Source organism: Oryza brachyantha, chromosome 12, assembly GCF_000231095.2.
Source record: "Oryza brachyantha chromosome 12, ObraRS2, whole genome shotgun sequence".
In the NCBI taxonomy this organism is placed as follows: domain Eukaryota; kingdom Viridiplantae; phylum Streptophyta; class Magnoliopsida; order Poales; family Poaceae; genus Oryza; species Oryza brachyantha.
In genome coordinates, this window is record NC_023174.2 from 3581738 (window position 1) to 3592221 (window position 10484).

The 10484-nt window shown below is 41.8% G+C and overlaps 1 long non-coding RNA gene across 3 annotated transcripts; it reads right to left on the reverse strand.

The window, feature by feature from the left end:
• Positions 1 to 7569: 7569 nt before the first annotated feature.
• LOC107305440 lies at positions 7570 to 9574 on the reverse strand. 3 transcript variants are annotated; one of them, XR_001551597.2, is made up of 3 exons: positions 9439 to 9574; positions 8578 to 8657; positions 7570 to 7950 (listed from the first exon to the last, which is right to left on the reverse strand). It is a non-coding gene; the product is annotated as an uncharacterized LOC107305440 (long non-coding RNA). The 3 variants fall into 3 exon arrangements; XR_001551595.2 differs by having other exon boundaries at positions 7570 to 7980; XR_001551596.2 differs by having other exon boundaries at positions 7570 to 8007.
• Positions 9575 to 10484: the final 910 nt, after the last annotated feature.

A 10484-nucleotide genomic window follows, 5' to 3' on the forward strand; every position in this document is an offset into this window, starting at 1 on the left:
TCTGTTTTGACCACTCATAAGAGTAGCAAAAAGTTAAATTTCCCCATTTCAGAGGGTGCGTGCAAGTGCAAGACAAACGGTGTGGCTCGTGTCTTTTTCGGTTTGAATCCCATTGTTCGTGTTAATTTCTTTTGAGATGAACAATATGGACGCACACTCACGCCACACTCACACCACTGTGCATCCACACATGTGTGTGTGGGAGCTACGCACACATAGGGATAAAAGTGGTACGGATAGTTTCCGAGTTCCAGACCTGTTTTCAAATTCGGATAGCTTCAGTTCGGATTTTGTCAGATTCAGATATTTTTAATCAGATACGGAGATTTTTTACCGAATATCCGCAGCTCTCATATGCCATAGCCCAAAACAAAATTCGTTAAGCCCAATAGCCCATAACCAGTTAAGCCTAGAAGGCCCATGTGCGGCTGTAGGTGCGTGCAGTGCGGCACATCCGAAGGAGAGAATGAGAGAACGACGCGCCACATCCAGAGGAGAGAGCGAGAGTACCAGAGAAGGCCGTGCCGCCGGTTTTTATACTTTGGTAATTATTTATTATCATGTTCATGTTCGTTCCGTTTCGTATTCGCTCCGTATCTATATTCGATAATATTTGATTCCATTTTCGTATTTGGATTTTTTAATTTTGATTCTAATTTCAAAAAAATATGAAAACGAATATGACAGCACTAGTTTCCGTCTATCCGATCTGTTTTCATCCTGTTGTACACACGTCGATCCGGAGAATCAAACCCGGATCGACTCCGGATCGACCGGCCAATCTCATACCAGCGAACGGTTCAACTATGCTAGGCGTAGTCGTCACCGTCCATGATAATTTGGCCCGACCCAATCAAGATCCAAAGCACAGTCGGGGAGCAGTGTCATGACGTCATCCCTGTTTCGAGTCATCATCAGACTTCTTGTTAACGAAAGCATCCTTCCACCTACTGGAATTAGACGACCAAAACGCTCGTTTTTTCGTTTATGTTTGTATGCCAAAATTAAATTTTTTAATTTAAATTTAAAGTTGATTTTCTTCATCTTAGTTTAGTTTCCAACATTTGTCTGTATATTAGTATATTACTAAGAACATGTATATAAAATTTTATCAATGAATTATTTTTAATCGTTTATAAGTGATCATACTTATTATCAGAGACATGATCTGAATTATGATCTATAATATATTTAGATTATATCATTAGTTTTCTAGTATAACTCATAGTCATTTTCTTTTAGGACTTATAGAGAAGACTCGTAGTTTTTTCTATTAGAACTCTTATATTTCTCCTAAATATATTTCTCGTAAGTAGCACGAGAAGAGCGTGATGGTCGATTGTATTCTCCTGTATTATAATCACCACGTTATAATGATTATTGGCGTCCGTAGTTTAGCCGATGACGTTTTCACATTAAATTCCGTGTGTCCCTTGAGTCTTCTATCCGGTCAATTTTCCTAACGCTTGTAATACGCAAAACAATGAGGACAAATGGATGGCGACACAAAGCAATACTCCAACAGCGCCAATGACTTTTCATGATGATCTGCGAGCGCAACAATTTCGGCGAAACTAAGCATGTGAGAGACGAATCCTTGTCCCTTTGCTTGAGCTGATTAATTTTCCCCCCCAATTCAATCAGGTTGTGTTTCCTGCTAAGCTGCTGCCAAGAAGACACCGGTCCGGTCCGGTGAACTCTAGCGAGTCGCCGATCGAGCGTGGAATCCACACACCACCACCACCACCAGGGTTCCACCTGCTTCATCGCCGGCCGGCCGGCCAGAACCAGAACACGGCGGCCGGCCGGAGATCGATCTCGAGCGAAAAGATGGCAGGAGCCATGGTGAGTGCCAGCAGCGGTGTGATCGACTCCATCATCACCAAGCTCACCGTGCTGCTGGAAGAGGAGTACGGCTATGGCAAGCTCAGAGGACTCCGGAAGGAGGTGCTGTCCATGGGGGATGCATGAGCTGAGTAGCATGAAATCTCTTCTTGAGAAGCTGGACGGCATGGAGCAACTCGACGGCCAGGCCAAGGAGTGGAGGAGCCAGGTGAGGGAGATGTCCTACGACATCGAAGACTGCATCGATAGCTTCATGTACAGCACTGGCAAGAACGGTGGAAGCAGCGCTGGTTTCGTCCACAGGATTGTTAGATTTCTGGAGAACATGAGATCGCGCTTTTATATCGCCGCGAAGATCAATGAACTTATGGTTGTTGTAAACGAGGTGAACAAGCGGTGCATGAGGTACAAGATCGATGAGTATGGCGTGCCTGATTCCAGCTATGTGCATGTAGATCCCCGAGTGGTTGCAATCTATGCAGAGGCAGACAGTCTTGTGGGCATTGACACCCCAACGGTCTAACAAAAAGTATCTTGAGGTACCGATACCTCACGATACCAAATTGTTTCTGATCGTTGGATCCAACAGTGCACATCTTACTCAGCTAGATCTAATGGTGAGAAATAATTTAGTACCTCGAGGTACTTTTTGTTGGACCGGAGCAAATCTCTCTCCAGATATATTTATGGTTTTCAGTTGTCTCAGCTGCGCAATTTGACTAGGTAGCTCCAAATTCTTGCAGCGGGATACTAGTACTATTTTCATGTATAACAATCCACACATACCAGTGAGGTTCAGCTCTTCTGTATCCAGATGCTTAAGGATTAGTACTCTGATATACATGAACTCCATAAAAGAAGCCTGGCAAACACACCTGAAAACTGCGATCGATCGAACTTGTGATAGAGGCCCATTGATTGTTGCTAGCCTCACGCCATGCTCTGCATTTTCGTGCTGGATGGAGATTCGGCGGATGTTCTTGTGCATTGCAGTCACAGCTTGTGGAGTGTCTATTACAGTAATAAAGTTCTCTTCTGCAGACTTTGATCTGATAAGATCAAGCATCATGTCATGTATTCTACAGGATGATACCTCATGGCTGAAGTCTGCCATCACAGGTTGGATCATGCTCCTGTTGACAAGTTCATTGAAGTAACTTTCTGCAACATCATTTGCATCCATTCGATGGCTTTTACTCACAAAACCTTCTGCTACCCATTGCCTCACCAAATCGGTTTTTGCTATTGTGCAGTCCTCTGGATAAGATTTGCTCCGGTCAAACAAAAAGTATCTCGAGGTACCAAATCGTTTCTCACCGTTGGATCTAGCTGAGTAGGATGTGCGTGGTTAGATCCAACGATCAGAAACGATTTGGTACCGCGGGGTACCGGTATCTCGAGGTACTTTTTGTTGGACCGTAAAATTGCTCATCTGGAGAACATGTAGAAAGGGTGACAATCCCATCAGAGCTTACTGCATTGTCCCAGTTGGAGCATCTATGTGTCCCCTTGTGCACGGTGCTGCCAAATGGAATTGGCAAGCTGTCATCTCTGCGAACCCTAGAAAATTTTGATCTGGCAAGAAACCCGGTGGATAACATCAAGGGCCTTGGTGAGCTGACCAACATGAGCGACCTTAAACTCGAATGTGGCACCATGAAATGGCCCTTGGACGAGGAGACCATGCGGTCTTCCCTTGAAAGGCTCAGCAGCCTAAGGAGCCTTGATCTGCGGAATAGCAATCTGCACTTCCATGGCCTGAGCACACTGTCCCCTTCACCTCGCCACCTCCGCAGGCCGGCTCCATCTCTATGGCTGCATGTCCCCTGGGATCCCCGGATGGATTGCTGATCTGATCCATAACCTCCACACCTTGAAACTTGAGGTATGGGAGGTGAAGCCCCGCGAAGATGGTGGTTGTTAGCACTAATCTTGTTGTTTAGGATTCATGTGTTGAATTAGCTAATTAGCTTGAGCCATGCCATGTGTTGGACGTGTGCTAAGCAAGCAGGCATGTATGTAGTAGCCAAAAATGTGATGTGTTCACGGTTAGTGGTGCTTGCATGCATCAATTGGTTAGCTAATTAGTTAGACTAGAGTAGTGGCCAGTGCATGCATGTGTTGCATGAGTTAGTCTATGGCCATTAGCTAGTACGTGCATGCAGTTAGTTGATAGCCATGCATGCATTAGTTAGTTGTTAGCTTGTGCATGAAGCAGATAGTAGTGGCTGTGTGCAGTAGTTAGTTACGTGCATGCTGCTGCACGTAGTGGTGTGTCCGCTCGGCTATAAAGCCATACCATGTACTGAGCTATGTGCCAAGTGAACGACTGAATAAAAGAAAGACGTTCGTCGTCATAAGCTTTTGTCTGCATCCTTACTTCAGCCATCTGTTGGTTAGTGTGTGTCGCAATATAGATAGGGGACGTACGTCGTCGCCGGTGTTTGTCGCCGGAAATACATTGTGTGTGTCCACTGAAATTTTCTACTCGTGCGTGTGTGTCATCGCGTGAGTTGCTACTCGTGTGAGTGTGTCATTTAATCTTGGGCCAAATCCAACAAGTGGTATCAGAGCTGGGCCCACAATCTTTCTAGTGCCCGTGCATACTCGTGTGGTGTAAGCCCGAAGCCCAGTGGACCACGGGTGTGAGGCCCATATGTGCCTATGTGTTGGGCCGGTCAGTGAACCGTGGGTGTGAGGCTCGTATGTGCTCGTGTGTGGAGCCGGTCAGGGTTAAGGAGCACCAACCCAATATGTGACGGGAGAGACATTGGAAGTTTAGGGGGAGTGGTATCAACTTAAAAGGGGAGGGGTCCCTCACCTCATGGGCTAGTTTTTGGGGTGTAGAAAGGCTTCCTCCTGGTTGGGCCGGCGTCTCCCAGTTTTAGGCCAACAGTGGTGTTGGTATCCTTGCAGGGCTGCCCTCCCTCGTCGACCTCAAGTTGAGAGTCGCAGGATGTCCGGAAGAAAGGATCGTCATGCGTGGCACCGCCAACGCATTCCAATCTCTGGAGCACCTTGAGTTCTCCTTGCCTAAACTATTCATGGCCTTCGAGCGAGGCTGGGGCCATGCCTAGGCTCCGCAGGCTGAACTTATCATTCGATGTGAGCGGATGGATCAGCGAGCAAAGCCATGGCATGATGTGGCTGCCATTTGGTGTTGAGCACTTGCCGGTTGGCCTCATAGAAATCTGTTTAATAATTAATGACTACTGTTTCCATAAGGATCACATGGATATGACGAAATCTGTGTTGAGTAATGTGTTTGACGCACGTCATCCTGATACTGATATGATTTTCGAAGGCCCTGAATGGGTTGACTGGCCTTCAAGTGACCATGATGCTTGCAAAGAAGAGGCTGGAAATTAACAAGAAGATATGGTTTCACCTTGTGGTCATTATATTGATAAGTGTTTCCGTTGTGTGTACTTCATTTATGTTTTCTTATAGTATATTTCTAAAATCATAGTTATAATTAATAATCTATGATGGATAGTTGGTCGTAAATTTGATATGAGCTATAGTGGTGGTTTGGTGTTTTGATAGTGTGAAGTGCTAGAGCAACGGGGGTTTGACTAGAGCAGGACTCATGGTTAGACCAATGGTTGGACCACTATGTAAATTGTGATATTGCTAGACCAACGTCAGCTCCTTTTAAAAAGAACGACTTTGGTTTGAAAGTTTTAAAAAGTGATGTTGGTGCGAGTTTGGAGCACTTCGATGGGTGTAACCTGATCGGTGCGAGTAGTCAATCTAACGGTTCTACTTGAGACGATTTGTGCTAGTAAAACTCGGATAACACATAAAATGGTTTAACTGGAGGCCATTCACGCTGCACTGGCACCAAATAAGAACGTCTTGTGTGCAGATCACATGAGTCTCATCATAGTTGTGGTCATAGCGAGGGTGAAACCATGGACACTCATCGTGTTGGGGAGGCTGTTAACTAGAGTGTGACCAAGAAGCATGGACACTAAAGATGATGCCACTGTTGCTGCTTATGATGGCCGGCCTCTAGTAGTAAGATAAACATATTCAAACTAATTTGCTCGTTGCCGAACTAAACTGCCCTGATCTACACATCATCATAAGACTCCACTCCACTATGGGCACCACACGACACCACACCATACCACATTGTTCCATGACGGGGTGTCCCCATCATGACCTATTGAATTTGAAGTTACACACGCTAGCCCAAGGATAGAGACAGTTACGATGGATACAGATGGTTCTCCTCCGGAACATTGCAAGCTATATGTGTTGGCGGGTCCATTTCATAATAAAACAAAAACAATAAATTTCGTCAGGATTTAAATCTGTCGCTAATATATAAAGAAGGAACGAGCCCATTAAGAATATGCTCGTAGACGTGTCCGCGTTGAAGTGTCTTCATTGTGGATTAAAACTATTCCTAAATCGCCACACTTTGCCATGTTTGTAATGCTTTAAAACACGTTTGTTTTGTACACATTCATTGTTTACTAACATTTTTCCCTCTCTTTCTTTACAAAAACGATTTTATATGTAAGTGGAGTATAACTAAATATACGATTTATAAAATTCTTTTGGATTTTAAGACCTATGATAAAGACATTAAACGTAAGCAAAATTTCTATTATGGTACATATTTTTTTTGTGTGTTTGCCTATAATTTCATTTTTATTTTGTACTTTATTGCATATTTTCTTTTTCTTTTTCTCTTTTGTGCCCCCTTGAGTGCATATAATATTTATTTTCTTTGCTATATTTATGTCATACTATTTTGTCCAACTGGCATAACATATTTTTTCTTTTATGTGCACTTATTCTACTAGGTGCCCCATTTCTACCACATGACGTCTAAATTTTTTCATTTTATTTATTTTCATGTGAGCACACTATATACTCTATGCAATTACTAATGTAATTTATTGCACTAGTGGATAGAAATAACAAAAAGGATTAGTGTATTATGTTCATTTGATGTGGATGAGATGACTAACATATCAAAGACTGAATTTTATAATAAGAGAGTAACATAAAAATAAGTTATATGATATTTTTGATAATTATTATGGAAATACTCAAAAGTGATGAGATTAGTTTTTTCTTAAAAAATTATGTTGTTAAACAAACTCCAAACTTATGCTTTAAGATTAGGAGTTATTTATATATTAGCCCAAAAATATTTTTTCATAACTAGTTTGTTGTTGGGTGGATTTCCTTTTAGCGGGTGGGTATGCGTCATGCTTTTATATATTGTTTATTGAATGATGAACGATATTATTATGCGAAAAATCTAAATAGTACAGTGCACTATTTTTGTTTAAGTAGTGCATACTACTAGTCCATTAACTACGAAAAACATTCCTACTAACAAAGTTTTAAATAAAAATTGTCTTCTAAATTACTTATCTGATTTAGGATCGGATCAGTGTTCGCCTAGACCATTCTAGGTCAGATAAGAAGGCTTATGAATATTTGACGTAGCGTGTTTGTCAAAAACCGAAACCATCAGATAAATGTAAACTTGGAAGAGGGAGATTACCGAGTAAATAGAATACTTTCAGTAAATAAGATTAAACAGAGACAAATTAAGTCATTTCAAATGCTCTGAATAATTGTTATCAAACAAATAGAACCGAGGGAAATTACTTTTCTAAACAAACAGATAAGAGGGCAACAAATTAGACCACTGGAACTGCTCTGAATATTTGTTATCAAACAAACAGAATCGAGGGAGATTACTTTTCCAAACAAATAGATAAGAGGGCAACAAAGGATTAAAAGGACTTCATGACAGAATTTGTCATTGTATTTTACTTTTTACACTTGGGTGATGGAATTTTGCAACTCCTTGGCAAAATTTAACATATTAAAAAATGGAATGCAACAGCATCCAAGCATATCGACAAGCCATAACATTACATAATGTTTCCCTGAAAAGGATAGAAAGTTCATGTTCCCAAGTTGATTACCGAAATATATATCATCCTTTACAATGAGTTGGGGAAGGTTGTTAAAACCTCATCATTTCGAAATGTACACATTCTGGATCTCTCAAAATGCCCAAACGCACATTTTAGAGCTGCTCTTGACTGGTTGAAGTTGGCATTTCCAGAACTGCAGATATTCAAAGCTTCCTTTTGTTTGCTATTTCAATTCGAAGATTTGTTATATCTGTTACTGACATGTCCATGGATTGATGAAATTGATTTGACTATTGATATGGGCATTATAGCACATAAGCATTCAGTTGACAGATGATGACATATCTAAATTACCACTTAAGTGTATGAAGATTCATTCGATGGTTCTTTGTTATACTTCTTTTGGAAATCAGTTAATCCAAACTTATACTTCTTTTGGAAATCAGTCAATCCAAATGCTATGCACTACCAATCCTTTGGACAGTAAATACGCTATAATAAGATATTCCTTTACAAAACAAAGCAACAACGATTTTCTAAACTGGCTAAAATTGCAAGTAGCTATAAAAATATTTCTTACAGGCATATGAGTGAAATGGTTTACTTGCTCTTTTGATATTGAGATTAAATTTTCACCAATAAATAGCAATGAAAATCACACTCCCTTAGTATATCATACTTCAAATAAGACAATTTGGCTATCAATCAAATTTTCAGATCAGATCAATGAATAGGAACCGAGAAACCCACCTAAGAATCTTTAACAAACTTTTTACACCAAAAAAAATAATTCCATGAAGATCTTTTGGAAGTGTGGTACCTGAATACTAACACAAGGATATTGTAAAGTTACAAACTTGTCTGATGATGGGGAAAACAGCAGTAGCATTTCCATTTTTCCTGAAAGAAAGTAATACAATTCAAAGAATCAGTCATTGAGTTGCTGCTCTTGATGTTTTCAAGTTCACTGAAGAAATAAAAAAAGGTGAATTCAATTGAACACTTTTGCAGTAAGCAAGGAACTACACAAACGAAAACACGCTCCTAACTTATCAACGCTGAATTGCTGATTTGGATTGACTGAATATGAGCTGCTATTTCCAATTTTCGGTTAATTCATATGTACACACTCTGGCAGTCTGGCTCTCTTTCATGATTTTGCACTTCTGTATATGGATTATTTGTAGTTATTGCAAGTTAGAGAGTCAAGTATATCATAATGCAACAATTCTCTAATTTTTGTATGTGCTATCCAACTTGCAGGAAGAAGAGAACCGTAGGGATGAGAAGCTAAAATGCAATTGCAAGTGTTCTTTCCTGGAGATTTACAATGAACAAATCATAGACCTTCTTGATCCTTCATCCACAAATCTTCCAGTATGATTTTATATTATTACTTCAAGTGATCTCAGTGCAATACCCTTTGTAAATATTCCCGAAACAACTATCATGCAGCTAGTATGTATACGATTTCTCCTAAGAAAGCTCGATCTGTTCATGAACATAGACAAGAAAGCACCAAACTTTCTATCCAGATTCAAGGTTTTGACTCACCAACAACACCAATGAAACTGTTAGGGCAGAAAAAAACCAATTTCAAGCGGAAGAAGCCGTGGCCGTATAAGGAACGCTAGATAGAACGGTGGTGGGTAGTGGAGGGGTTGGGGATTGTGGGGCTTACCCTAAGGCCGTGGGAACAGAGGGCGGCGACGGCCTTGTCGAGAGTCCTTTACCTACGTACCATTAAAAAAAGATGGTGGTTACCTGTGTGCCACTAAAAATTTTGTAGGCACCTGTATGCCATTCACCCAACTTTTTTTTACTTGTGTGCCATTCCATCCACCTTCTGTTAGAAAATAACTCTGACACGTAGGACCCACGTATGAAAATGACTAATACTGCCCTTGCTCTCCTCTCCTGAATCCTCCTCCTCCCGTGTACTGCCTCCACTGAGAAACCCTAGTCGTCGCCGCCACCGGATCGCCACCGCCGGACCACCCAGATTTGGCGGACCCCCGCCTCGCTGGACCCCCGCACGCCTAGGCGGGCTGGTGCGCCCGTGCGGCTAGGCTAGCCGGCGCCTAGGCCGGTGCGCCCGTCTGTCAGATCCCTGGGTAGAACGAAATGAACTTGGAAATATTTCGTGGACGCCGCAAGACTCAGAGATGATAACCTAAGAGCTAAATTACCCTAAGACAAATAAATTGGTGTGTGATCATGCCTTCATTCATCCAGCTCATGGGCTTAAGTAGTTTGTTACAGAATTTGGAGGCTAGCTCCGGATACAACCAAGAGTTCACAAACAAAGCTGAAAAGCTGAAAAGAAATGAAAACGACAAAAGACAGCTATAGTGGTCCTTGCCCTGTTCAGCTGTAATCCGTCTTCACCGCTTCAGAGACGCCTTCTCGGGAATACGCCTTCATCCATAACCCGTTTTTCTTCAGAACGACAGAAACTTCAGAAAAATTCAAATAGGTTCAGGCTTCTTCTGATTCAGCCTTCCAATTCCGCCACCCCAAAGTCTGACAATACCTTCCCCTGCAGACAATCCTTGTCCTCAAGGATTGAAATGAGGAAATGTTTGCTGGATGAATGCTGCATCTTCCCATGTAGCTTCTGCTGGAGATAGATTTTGCCACAAAATGAGCCACTGTGTGACAGCTTCCCCTCCCCGAGGTACCATTCTTCTCTGTAGAATTGCTGCTGGTTCAGCCTTGATGAAACCA